At 44.2% G+C, this 13,675-nt stretch overlaps 1 protein-coding gene across 4 annotated transcripts in view; it reads left to right on the top strand.

The window, feature by feature from the left end:
* The first annotated feature begins 9,012 nt into the window (after positions 1-9,012).
* Positions 9,013-13,675, top strand: part of KATNBL1 (katanin regulatory subunit B1 like 1) — a 42,032-nt gene continuing 37,369 nt past the window's right edge. For 2 of the 4 annotated variants that reach the window (XM_064570719.1, XM_045900416.3), the window contains exon 1: positions 9,014-9,169. The gene's annotated coding sequence lies outside the window, so the exon portion shown is untranslated. Of the gene's footprint in view, positions 9,170-13,675 lie in introns of all 4 variants that reach the window. The other 2 variants (XM_054513621.2, XM_064570718.1) reach the window with 2 other exon arrangements.

Raw genomic sequence — 13,675 nt, 5'->3', positions numbered from 1 at the left:
GTAGGGGGAGGGGAGAGAGAGAAGCAGGCTTCCTGCAGAGCAGGGAGCCCGATGAGGGGCTCGATCCCAGGACCCTGGGATCATGACCTGAGCCGAAGGCAGAAGCTTAACGACTGAGCCACCCAGGCGCCCCTATGTGCTATTTTTTTAAAGATTTTATTTATTTATTCCAGAGAGAGAGAGAGAGCGCCAGCGAGTGGGGCAGGGCCTCGAGGAGCAGAGGGAGAGAGAGAAGGACAAGCAGACTCCACACCAAGCGCCAGGCTCGATCTCAGGACACTGAGATCATGACCTGTCAGACACCCAACTGACTGAGCCACCCAGGTGCCCCCCATGTGCTAATTTTTAAAAGCCTCAATTGGTTCAGGTATAAGCATTGCTTTATGGCCTGAATTTTTTGGAAGGAAGATTGTTGTGGACTGATTGTGTTCCCCCAGTATTTATATGTTGAAGCCCTAATCCCCAATGTGATTATATTTGGAGTTCGGGCCTTGGGAGGTAATTAGGGTTAGATGAGGTCATGAAGGTGGGGCTTTCATAATAGGATTACTGTCCTTCAAAGGAGACACAAAAGAGCTCACTATCTAACTCCACCAGTGAGGACACAGTGAGAAGGTGGCTGTCCTAAAGCCCAGAAGAGAGCTCTCATCAGTAACTGAATCAATAAGCACCTTGATCTCAGACTTCGCAGCCTCCAAAACTGTGAGGAAATAAATTTCTGTTGTCTAAGCCACCCAATCTACAGTATTTTGTTATGGCAGCCTGAGCAGACTAATACATGGGTGAAGTGCGATTCAGAAAAATTGAAGGTGAACAGTAAGTACTTGAAAGACAAAGTCATCCCTGGGCGCCTGGGTGGCTCAGTTGGTTGGGCGACTGCCTTCGGCTCAGGTCATGATCCTGGAGTCCCGGGATCGAGTCCTGCATCGGGCTCCCTGCTCGGCGGGGGGTCTGCTTCTCCCTCTGACCCTCCCCCCTCTCATGTGCTCTCTCATTCTCTCTGTCTCAAATAAATAAATAAAATCTTTAAAAAAAAAAAAGAAAGAAAGAAAGACAAAGTCATCCCTTAAAACATAAACATAAATGTAGGGTTGTCTAATTTGTAGGAGCTTATTGTATAAATGGAAACACATTAAACACTGTGCACTTAATTTTGTTTTTTTACTTTATCTTGGATGTCTTCCATAGCTGCTGCTCAGTTTTTTTTCTTTTTTTTTTAATTCTTATGTTCAATCAGCCAGCATATAGTACATCATTAGTTTTTGATGTCGTGTTCAGTGATTCATTAGTGCGTATAATATCCAATGCTCAACACACACAACATGTGCCCTCCTTAATACCCATCACCCAATTACCCCATCCCCCTACCCCCCCTCCCTCTGTAACCCTCAGTTTGGTGCCTAGAGTCCAGAGTCTCTCATGGTTTGTCTCCCTCTCAATTTCTTCCCATTCAGTTTTCCCTCCCTTTAAAGTCTATACAGTATACATGGCATGGATGTATGATAATTTAGCTATCCAGTCCCCAGTTGATGGACATTTAGGTTGTTCCAGTTTGTCACTATTACAAAAAATGTTGCTGTGAACATCCCTAGGGACCTTGTCAACACGGTTCTATAGGAGAGTCATGTAATTAGGATTGCTTACCACAGAGGTTATAATTAAAACATTGATAGGCTCAAAGAGGCCCTCCAAAATGTGCTAATTTATACTTCGAAGGGTTTGTGGACTACATTATTTCTATAGTAAATTGAATAGTGTCCCCCCAAATTGACATCCATCCAGATAGAAACTCAGAATGTGACCTTATTTGGAAATCGGGTCTTTGCAGATGTAGTTAGAAAGATGAGGTCATTTTGGATGATTGTGGACCCTAAATCCAAGGACTGGTGTCCTCATAAGAAGAGAGGAAGACGCACAGATATACAAGGAAGAAGAAGTCCATGTGATAATGGAGATAGAGATGGGAGTGATGCAGCTATAAGCCAATGACTGCCAGAGCCACCAGAAGCTAGGAAGAGGCCAGGAAGGATTCCTCCCTAGAGCCAGCAGAGAGAGCGTATTCCTCTAATGCCTTGATTTTGGTCTTTAGCCTCCAGAACTGAGAATGACTATATTTCTGTTGTTTTACGCCACCCAGATTCTGATACTTCATTATAGCAGCCCTAGGAAAAAGATACAAGTTTCTTTCTAAAAGAGGTCCATTCAAATGAATCAAGCTAACCAGGATTAGCTTAAATGGAAAAAAAATAACAAGTGATAAAATAATATCACCAAAGCTGCAAATTAAATTCTAAACTTTCAAAAATTTGCACAAAAAATTTTGTTCGATTTCCTAATTGCTTATGATTGGTTCCTTTAATAAAGTGATTTTTACAAATTAATTATGGAAGAAGGACATTTATTATATAAAATGGAAAATACAGTTCAGTAAAAAAAGATAACAAACCATAGCATGCAAAAAAAAAATGTTCCCCATGAACATTTTGATTCAGACTCTTCCAGACTTTTTTGATTTATATTTAGACTAACTCAGCATACTGTTTTATAACATGCTGTTTCATGAAGAGCCATGTTTTTTTTTTTAAAGACTTTTATTTATTTATTTGAGAGAGAGAGTGAGCATGAGTGCGGTGGAGGGGCAGAGGGAGAGAATCTCAAGCAGATTCCCCGCTGAGCACGGAACCCCATGCAGGGTTCCACCCCAAGACCCCAAGATCATGACCTGAGCCGAAGTCAGGCGCTTAACTGACTGAGCCACCCAGCTGCCTTGGAATGTTTTCATTTTTTAAGAAGGCAAAGAAAATGGTATGGCTTAATCTTTATTTCAGTTTTTTACAATTTGTCATTTATAGCTCTTGCCAGATGTTCGGGCTCTGTTGCTCTCATCCAGCCCTGACCAATCACGAGGCACCCACCCAACTTCCACACTCCTCTCCACCCAACCCACAGCTGGAGCCACACCCCATCCCCCAGGACCCATGCTAGTCCTGCTGCTTTTTTCAGATTAGAGTAATTCTTTAGAATATTTCTTTTTTCTCCCCTTTAAAGGATTCAGAGTTTGGGTAAGTTTGGGCAACACTGTATACATCTTTCTTTTCTTTTCTTTTCTTTTCTTTTTTTTAAGTTTTTATTTATTTATTTGACAGAGAGAACAAGTAGGAAGAGAGGCAGGCAGAGGGAGAGGGAGAAGCAGGCTCCCCACCGATCAGGGAGCCCGATGTGGGGCTTGATCCCAGGACCCTGGGATTATGACCTGAGCCAAAGGCAGCCGCTTAATCGACTGAGCCACCCAGGCGCCCCTACATCCTTCTTTTAGAGACTTACAATTAATGTTAGTATTTTAAAGACTGAGAAATACTACAGTAAATAAATATTTGCTTAATATTTGTTTAATCCAAGAAAGCCTTTTTTTTTTTTTAAGATTTTATTTATTTGACAGAGAGAGACACAGCAAGAGAGGGAACACAAGCAGGGGGTGTGGGAGAGGGAGAACAGGCGTCCCACAGAGCCAGGAGCCCGATGTGGGGGCTCAATCCCCGAAGGCAAACACTTACTGAGCCACTCAGGCACCCCGAAGAAAGCCTTTTTTTTTCTTTTTCTTTTTTTCCTCTTTTTTTTTTTCAATCTATCAATATCTTACAGAACTGGTGTTGTGAAGAACATAGCTAATTTGGGGTAGGAACTTGAGCCAGTTTAGGCTCAGACTCAATTTTGCCTGCAAGAGTGTCACTGCAAGAGTGGTTTCACCTTTGTGTCCAGCTCTGAGAAGTGGACTTCAGTCTTGTCATCTTCCTACAGCCCCCATCTCTTGAGGCTGGGGATCTGCTTTGCTCTTCCAAGTCTCCTTTCCATGGACATTATCCTGCTTCTTATAATTGCTGTCCTGCCCATTTCATTGCCTTCCTGCCTGTCCCCCTGCCCTTGAACTCCTCTCCACAAGGCCTGTTTGTCTTGAGGCCCCAGTAGGCGTGAATCCCCCAAGCAACTGCACGGTTGGGTTTGTGTTGCGTATGGCCATAGGGTTCAGATGCCATGTACTGAGTACCAGGCCATCAGCACCACAGTGAGTCTGTTTCCCACCACTGGCCCCCCTCCTAAAGCTGGTGTAATTCCAGGGCTCTGCTTTCCCAAGACAGCACGCAACCATACATCCTGTATTCTCTCGGAAAAATCACCGAACAGGTAGAGTTAGGGGGGAAATGTTTTGCAGAGAGAGACACAATCACTGCACTAGGCACTATTGAAGTGTTTTACCTATGTTACCCTACTTCCCAACAACCCCGAGGAGAAGAATATTATTATCCCCACTGTGCAGTTCAGGTAAAAATGGAGTAGAGAGGGCCCAAAAGCAGCGATCCAGGCTTCTGATAGAGATGAGCTTTGCTCCAAAGCTAGTGTTCTTTCCTCTCTAACATGCTGCTTCCTACCATCTTCTACTTGATGACAGTGTACCCTAATTGCAGGAAATCTACTGGGAGAAGGAGGGAAATGATCTCTTGGGATGCAGATTTGAAAACCTATAAACAGCGGATATCGTCACATGCTTTCCATCTGTAGAGGTGTAACAGAGAGCTGCATCAGAAACTTTTTTTTTTTAAATTTGACAGAGAGAGAGGGAACACAAGCAGAGGGAGTGGGAGAGGGAGAAGCAGGCTTCCCACGGAGCAGGGAGCCCAATGGGGGCTCAATCCCAGGACCCTGGGATCATGACCTGAGCCAAAGGCAGATGCTTAACTGACTGAGCCACCCAGGCGCCCTCAGAAACTGTCTTAACAAAAGGATCCCCTACCAATCAACAATCTCCACCACTCCTACCCTCCAACTCCTCCCCCGCCCCCCAAAAAACCCCTGCTGCTTCTGCACCATTGAGGGCATCAGTCTGTGGTGATGATTGAAATAATCATGAATCTGGTAAACTACGAGTGAGATTTGCTAATTTCCACGGCTACGGCCTTACCAGAAATGTTCCCTAATGCCATTCCTTCCTCTACAGTCTACACAGGAAGGTGGGGAAGGGAGGAACAGAAAAAAAAAAGGATTGATTTCCCACTATGACTGCCAAAGTCAAGTGCCTGGAATTTTCCAAAGGCTCTGAGACTGAGCAGTGGATGCAGTTTCTTATGGAATGGATGAGCTATTGCTGTCTTTTATTTAGGTCTTTTCAAGCATTGTCCTTTATCAGGCCTGGCATCAGTCGGCATTAATGAGAATGACACACAGCACAGTAAAAGCTATGGCTCCCTGAACCCCTGGTCTGAACTACAACACTTTCATACCTAACGTTCTTGCCATCAATCCTCCCTTCCTCCCACTAGCCATCTTACAACCCAGTGACAGATTAATCCTTCTGAAGTACTGATTTAACTTCATCACTTCCTCCCTCAATGCCTATGCCTTTTTTATTATGTACGTTTATATTAATTGTCATGGATTGACATATGTAATATGATATTGCTCATAAAAAAGCAGTTTACAAAGTTGTAAGTAGGATATAATCTCATTTCTGTTCTTAGATATAGCTACATTTGCATAGTAAAATATCTGAAAAAAACATATATTCAAATGGAAATAGTGCTTATCCATGAGTAATAGACTTTTAAGTGTTTCTAGTGATTTTTTTTCTGTCCCAAAAACCTTTGCTTGATCACTCCAGATCTTCACAACCTGTCAAGTGACTGCATACCTTTTCAGTCTTTGCTCTCGCCACTCTGCAGAGCTACCTCCACTCACTCAAATTGGGAGAGACAGTGGTCCTAGAACTTACTCTGCACTCCCTCCCCTGCCCCTCAAATTTCCAGAGCACCCTGCTTGTCAAAATCCTGCCCAGCTTCTCAAGACTGGTTCAAATCTTCCCCCACGATCCTCCCCAATGGTCCAGTTAGAAGGAGGCATAAGACTTTGCATGAGAATTCTTTTCTCATATGAGTGTTTATGGTCAGGGTTACTCTATACACCCCTGAATGACATCCATACCCCTAAGAAAGACAGATGGGGTGGGGGCAGAAAGGCTGACTTACCTGCCTGTTCATTCAGAGGCAAGGAATATAAGGTATTCAGAAGGAAGGAATGAGGGAATGGCCAGGGAAGTAAATTCCCTTGGAGACCGCTCAAGGTGAGGGTGAGCAGTGCACACCTTTCTATGCACAAGGACTGGTGGAGGGATAATAAAAATATGTATGGGCTGCACTTTTTTAAAATTTATTTTTTTAAGTAATCTCTATACAGATTGTGGGACTTGAACTCACAAACCTGAGATCGAGAGTTGCATGCTCTACCAACTGAACCAGCCAGGTGCCCCCCCCTTTTTTTAAATCTTTTTTTTAATCTATAAAAGAAAAAACCTTGATTGGACTCCAAGGGAAAAGAATTCAACTTTGGTTGACTAAAAAGTGTCAATGAAGAAAACTGACCTGCATTCTTATCACTAAAATGGTATATATTTCAAACATAGCAATATGAAGGCAAATTTCTTTATTTTCACCTTAAGTTATGTTGACACTTGGCAGCCACATGAGACCCATGGGCCAGGGCTGCTCATCACTGGTATAACCTCAGAACCTGAGTCTAGAGACAACTGCCTGAGAGACTATGCCCTAAGAAGCTCTAGAAATGTGAATATCGGGATTCTCCTCTGGCCTCAGACAACTGGAGGCCTTGTTTTAGCTGAGATCCTTCTATGTTAACGCAGCAGATTCCCTTGAGTCCTAGGACTCCGTTATTTGTCTTCTCTCATCAACTAGCCTCCCTTGAGGTAAGGTACTGTGTATTACACTCTTTTCCTCATTTTCTGATGAGGGCCCCACATGGTGCCTTTTGTGGGTCATCAGGAAATTCCTGTTTATGATGATAGTGATGAAGAAATAGCTTGAGAGAAAGTGACTTCACCCATGTGTGTTGGATTTTTATTTTCTTTAAAATAGCACACCTACTTAGTAGAAGTCATACTCAAGAAATGTTCTATGTTGCATACCCCTAGAACCCAGGGTTCCTGCTCCCTTCCCCCACTCACCCTTCCGGAGTCTCTCAATAGTCCCACCTGTTACAGGTGTGGCCCCACACATAGGCATGTGCCTGCTTGTGCTTGGCTCTCAAAGGCATTGCTTATGCAAAATATATCTTAAAAGATTTCTCCCACCAACCTAGAGTAGTGGCCCAAACTTTCATCATTACTTAATTTTTTGCATTAAGTTACTAGGGAAGAAAAATGCATTGTTTTTATCATCTAATGACATTTTAGTTCTGATTAGTTTGTCTACCAGACCTCCCATTACTCTGAACTCCCATAACATTTAGTATATACTTTTATCATTGCACTCACCACAGTGTATTGGAATGATCTCTTTTCCTGTTTGTCCAAGCTGCTATGAGCTCTCCCAGGCTATCTGTGGCAGCTGGTACAATGTCAACCTGGCACATGGTAGGCCCTCAAAAATATTGTCGAACCAAACATGAGCAACCCATTGCTTAGGCAAGCCCTGGACAGTTCAGGAAAAAAGAGCCTAAAAAAAGTGAGTTAAGGAATTTGGTAATTGCAGTGAGGAAACGTTTCATCAAGAATGCACCACTTAGGGGTGCCTGGGTGGCTCAGTCGTTAAGCGTCTGCCTTCGGCTCAGGTCATGGTCTCAGGGTCCTGGGATCGAGTCCTGCATCGGGCTCCCTGCTCGGCTGGAAGCCTGCTTCTCCCTCTACCACTCCCCCTGCTTGTGTTCCCTCTCTTGCTATGTCTCTGTCAAATAAATAAAATCTTAAAAAAAAAAAAAAGAATGCACCACTTGATTGGCTTCTGCAAGGGGTGAGAGGCCTAGCAGAGACCAATCTTGCTCCTGTCACAATTTGGTTAACCTTGACCAGTGGTTTACCTTTGAAGATGGGTACACTCTGTCTCTACTATGATGAAGAGAATTTTCCTCAGTGATTAAAAGTAGGTGAGGGACAGACCCAACCCTAATCTCATATTCCAGTGTTTCCCACACCAAAAAGCCTGAGCTTGCTTCCGGGGGATAGGGTTTGCATCATACATATTTCTTGTGTTCTTTTTTTTTTTTATTCATTTATTTGACAGAGACACAGCGAGAGAGGGAACACAAGCAGCGGGAGAGGGAGAAGCAGGCCTCCCGCTGAGCAGGGAGCCCGATGTGGGGCTCGATCCCAGGACCCCGGGATCATGACCTGAGCCGAAGGCAGACACTTAACGACTGAGCCACCCAGGTGCCCCCATATTTCTTGTGTTCTTAAGAGTCTAACACAGAGTCTGACACATATTGGGAACGGAAACATAATAGCTAACAATGGTATAGTGCTTACCATATGCCAGACACATCCCTCTAAGTATTTTATATGTATGAATTCATTTAATTCTCACAGCTGTGAGGCAGATACCATTATAATCTCCATTTTACAGTTGGGCAAATCAAAACACACAGGAATTTATGTGACTTGGTCAAGATCACGTAGGTCCAGGGTCCATGCTTTTAAATACTTCGCCTTCGGGGCGCCTGGGTGGCTCAGTCGTTAAGCGTCTGCCTTCGGCTCAGGTCATGATCCCAGGGTCCTGGGATCGAGCCCCACATCGGGCTCCCTGCTCAGCGGGAGGCCTGCTTCTCCCTCTCCCACTCCCCCTGCTTGTGTTCCCTCTTTCGCTGTCTCTCTCCCTGTCAAATAAATAAATAAGATCTTAAAAGAAAAAAAAAAAATACTTCGCCTTAGTGCGTTTAAATGGGAGTGAATGAATAGCTCTCTCCGTGCACTTATAGCAGATTGTTTCATCTCCTGGGACAACACTTAAGGCATGGTCTCCCTCACCAGACTGTCACTAGCTCAGGGTCATTCTTTGATGACCCTCCGTTCCTAGAGCTCAGTGCCTACAGCCTTATTACTTGCCGCCCCATTGCAAGACTACTGTGCGGGCCCGTGGCCACCAGGGGGCAGGATGGCCACACGTCCTCTTCCCCCTCTCCGGTCCTGCGCGACCCGAGGAGGGCGGAGCCAGCGTTGGGCGGAGCCGGCCAGACCTCCCCGGGGAAGCTATCCCGGCGGGCTGCGCGCGCGGCCGCGTTTGAATGGCTCAGAGTGGGGCACGGCCCGGGAGCCGAGGGACGTCCTGGGCTGCCGGGCGTAGTTGGTTAGTCCCGGGGCTGGGCTGAGGCGCCGCGGTACCATGAGGCGCCGGTAAGTGACCGCCGGGCCCGCACGAGCCCGGCGCCCGCAGCTGCCCTGCGGAGGCCGCGCGTCTCCTCGCGCCCGGGCGCGCCCTGGGCCCACCTGGGGCCCCGCGGCGGCCTCCGCTCGGCCGAGCCGGCGGCGGGGGCGGGGGCGGGGGCGGGGCGGCGAGGACGCGGTGTCCGGGCGGGAGCCCCTGCCCCGCCGCGGCGAGGAGCGTCCGGGCGGCGGGCGCTGGAGGCCGCCGGGAGCGGGGCGGGGGCGGGGCGCCACGGGCCCGGGCCGGGCCGGGCGAGGCGTGGACGCGGCCAGCTGTCACTTACCTTCTCTGCGGGTGGGGCCGGGGAGGGGGAAGGACGGGACGCGTCTGCGGCGCTCTGTTTGGGGACCTGTTTTCCCGAGCCGCCTGGGCCGGGCCCTGGTATTTCCTTACTTTCTGACGGGTCCGTGGCTCCCTGACAGATAAGCTTTTGTTTAGCGGGACGAAAGCTTGACATAACTGCACAAGAATTGCTGATTGCAACTTTGAAAATCTCATTGTATTTTCTGAGAAGTTGTTTTGTAACAGTACTTTTACAGGCTTTTACCACGCTTTTAAATTGGCTTAAATATGGAGATAACAAAGAGTTCAGTTGTTTTCTTGTGGCTTGTAAAGTTCCTTGAAAACAGAGGTGTCTATGTCAGTTTCTTTACAGATTAAAAGAAAAAAAAAACGGACAAAAATTAGTTGTGTAATAGTTTAGCACTAGCAAAACATTCTAAGAACCTAGGCCACCTAATAATAGCTTAAACTGTGTCAGTAGTTTATTCTGTTTTGTTTGAACCTGCTTCAGACTTGAATCAGAATTTTATACATTGAGGCTTTTACTTGGCTAATAACTAGCATTGTAATAATAATAATTAAGTATTTTGGGGGGGCGTTCTGTATGCTAAGCAGTGTTTGAGAGCTTTATACTTTGGGACGGATACTATTATTATCCCCTTTTTGACAAGGAGGAAACTGAGACACAGAGAAGTTGAGTAACTTGTACAAGGACACGCAGCTAATATATTTGGGACCCAAGCAGGCTGGTTTCATGCTTTTTTTTTTTTTTTTTTTAAAGATTTTATTTATTTATTTGACAGAGAGAGACACAGCGAGAGAGGGAACACAAGCAGGGGGAGTGGGAGAGGGAGAAGCAGGCTCCCCGCAGAGCAGGGAGCCCGATGTGGGGCTCGATCCCGGGACCCTGGGATCATGACCTGAGCCGAAGGCAGTCGCTCAACCAACTGAGCCACCCAGGCGCCCTGGTTTCATGCTTTTAACTATGCTTCTTTAACTGCATCCTTTATATTTTGACTCTTTTTACTTTACAAAGCTCTTTCATTTATTTCTCTCAACTGGGGATCTATGTGAAGTGTGTTCGTGTATACATATACATTCACACACTATTCAGTTGGCTTCTCTCCTCCTGTTGACCATACTTAAATTTTGTGCACTGAGCAAAAATTCCGCTGGATATTTTAAGATAAATGGAGTTCATAAAGTTCATGGTTGTGTTGTAGTTTATAGTTTTAATTCCTTTATATCATTCCTGACAGTGTAGAGAACAGTTTGAAACCTATATATTACTTAAAATATACCATTATATATTTTTGTTCTGAAATTCTATTGAGTGGTCACTTTGTATCTGGAGTGATTATACTTATAGCTCCATGACAAGAAATAAAGGTTCAAAGCAAAATCATTTCATAAGAAATCAGCAGTTTACAGTGATTTACAGCAGAGCATTTAAATTTCATTCATCAGTTATCACGCTTTTGATTGTCTCTATGCCCAGCAGTGTTAGGTGCAATTGTTTATACAAAAGAAATGTGCCAGGGCAACAAACCTTAGTTTGGGATATGAGATTAACAGCAACAATATAAAATACTGTTGTTTAGTGCAGACTGTATATGGTGAACTGAACTAGGCTGAACAGTATTGCTTATGCAAAGAACCAGCTACTAAAGGATGGATGTAGGGCATTGAATATAAGCGTGAATGAGGAATTTTAGTGAGGAAACTGTGTGTCAAAGACTTGGAAGTGAGAATGAAATTATTTTCTAGAGAACAGTGGACCTGATCTATTTGGAAAGTTCTTTTGAGAAAAAGGAGATTATGTGGGCAAGACTGAGAATCAGTATAATTGTATAAGACACACATGGGAGGGGCACCTGGGTGGCTCAGTTGGTTAAGCGACTGCCTTCGGCTCAGGTCATGATCCTGGAGTCCCGGGATCGAGTCCCGCATCGGGCTCCCTGCTCGGCAGGGAGTCTGCGTCTCCCTCTGCCCCTCCCCCCTCTCATGTGCTCTCTCTCTCTCTCTCTCTCTCTCTCATTCTCGCTCTCAAATAAATAAATGAAATCTTAAAAAAAAAAAAAGACACACATGGGAAAGAAGTTTAGGCTTGACATATATGTATATACACAGATGATTTTGGAAGTTTAAAACTTTTAAATCAGTGGCTCTCAACTGGGGACAGTTTTTGTCCCTCAGGGGACATTTGGCAGTGTCATGACTAGAATTGGGGGAGGTGCTAGTAGCATCTACTGGATAGAGGCCAGGAACGCTGCTGCTAAACATCTTGCAATAAGACAGCCCCTCCATGAGAAATAATTACCCCAAATGTCGGTGGTACTGAGGGTGAGAAACCCTGTTGTGAGCTGATTGTTTATATGGCCAGCCTCTGCTTCCATGTGCTTTATGTAAGTATGAATGATGAATGTTAGGAGCATGAGTACAAGTAATAATAAAGCTAGGGGAAGCTGGCTCAGAGGGAAGCTGGCTCAGAGACCTAAAGAAGGAGGCTGCTGTTGGAGTCCTTCGGAGGAGGGGAGGCTGTAAGGAAATAGGATGAGGGCAGTGAGAATGACATGTAGTGGTAAAATGGGACAGTTATTTAAATGACATTTTTTTCTGAGTTTGAAAATAATGTCTCTTCACTGAAAATAATGCATGTTCATTGTAGGAAATTTTGGAAATGTAGAGAGTGTGAGAAAAAAATTAAAAGCACTTAGAACCTCCCACCCCCACCCCAAGCAGAAAGAACAACTGTTAACATTTTCATGTGGTGGGGTTTTTTTTTAAGATTTTACTTATTTGTCAGAGAGAGAGAGAGAAAGTGCACAAGCAGGGGGAGCGGCAGGCCAGAGGGAGAAGCAGGCTTCCCGCCAAGCAGGGAGCCGGATGCGGGACTCGATCCCAGGACCCTGGGATCATGACCTGAGCCGAAGGCAGACGCTTAACTGACTGAGCCACCCAGGCGTCCCTTTTTCAAAAATTTTTTATGCTGATGATTATTTTCCTTTCTATAAAACTAGGATTATACATTTTTCTCCCTGTGGGTTTTTATTGTTCTGCCCTTTTTTTTGACTCAGCATGTCATGAGTATTTCCCATTGCTTGAAAAGTACTCTTTTTAATAGTCACAGTCTTTGTTGTGTGTGTGTTCTTTTGAAATTGGGAATTTTGCTTATATTCAAAAGAGACATTTTGAAGGAAGAAATAGAATATGGTGACTGATTAACTATAGAAAATAATAGGGGCAAAAGTCTATGGTATCTTCAAGGTTTTAAACATTGGAAGCTAAAAGAATGGCAGAGCTACTGAAATAAATTGGAAGTCTCATAATAATTTTTTTGAGGGGGGTTTCTCATAATTTTCACCTTAGATATAGAAACTGCCATCACAGACACCCATAATGAGATTTTAATGAGGACCCTTGCTGCCTGTCAGTTTACATTCTTCCTAAAACTTTTTTTCTTCGTAAAACTCTTAAAATTAATAATCTTTCTTTTCTTTTGTTTTTTTGGTACAAAGCTTATTTTTCAATTCTTAGCAAGTCTTTTCCCTCTTCTTGAAAAGTTTTTTTAAATGCAGTTTCTGTTAGAATACTAAATAAGTCTCAGGTTGGTTCATGAACCTTTGAGAGATTAAAGGACGAGTTTGGGTTTTTCAAATGTATAGATTGGTACAGTTTATAAGCAAGAAATGCGTATAACTGTTTTGTGGAGGAAGAGGCATTATCCTTAAAAATGCTTGCCTAGTGCCTCATAACATCACTCCCATCAATATTACATTACTGTTTTATCAATCATTATACCCATGACCCATATCAGTTAATTTGGTGCTTTCTGGTAAATGTTTTTAGGAAAGTAATTAAAAAAAAAACCTTGAACTTAATACAAATGGTACCTTTACTGGGAACATACACTTTCAACTTGGATAAGGTACAGTTTGACTTTGCTAGATTCAGATGCTGTGTTTACTACTGCGTGCTCATGTCCAAGTATCTCCTCTAATATGCATTAACTTTGGAGAAGTTTTGTATTTACTGTCTTTGTTTTGGGGACATGATGAAGGTAGAGATGGGAGAAAGAGTCTTCTGAAAGGTACCCCCAGTTTGCTTCCCCTATAACCACCTCTCAAGTTTACACACTGCCTGAAATTCTTTTTGCCTTCAACAGTCATCCAGGAACGTATCACCTATGTATG

This window comes from Mirounga angustirostris, unplaced genomic scaffold (genome assembly GCF_029215605.1).
Source record: "Mirounga angustirostris isolate CCGP_5_RB_7025 unplaced genomic scaffold, mMirAng1.0.hap1 SCAF_9, whole genome shotgun sequence".
Taxonomy (NCBI): Eukaryota; Metazoa; Chordata; class Mammalia; order Carnivora; family Phocidae; genus Mirounga; species Mirounga angustirostris.
The sequence above is the reverse complement of the archived record's forward strand: the minus strand, read 5'-3'. Positions and strand labels throughout refer to the sequence as shown.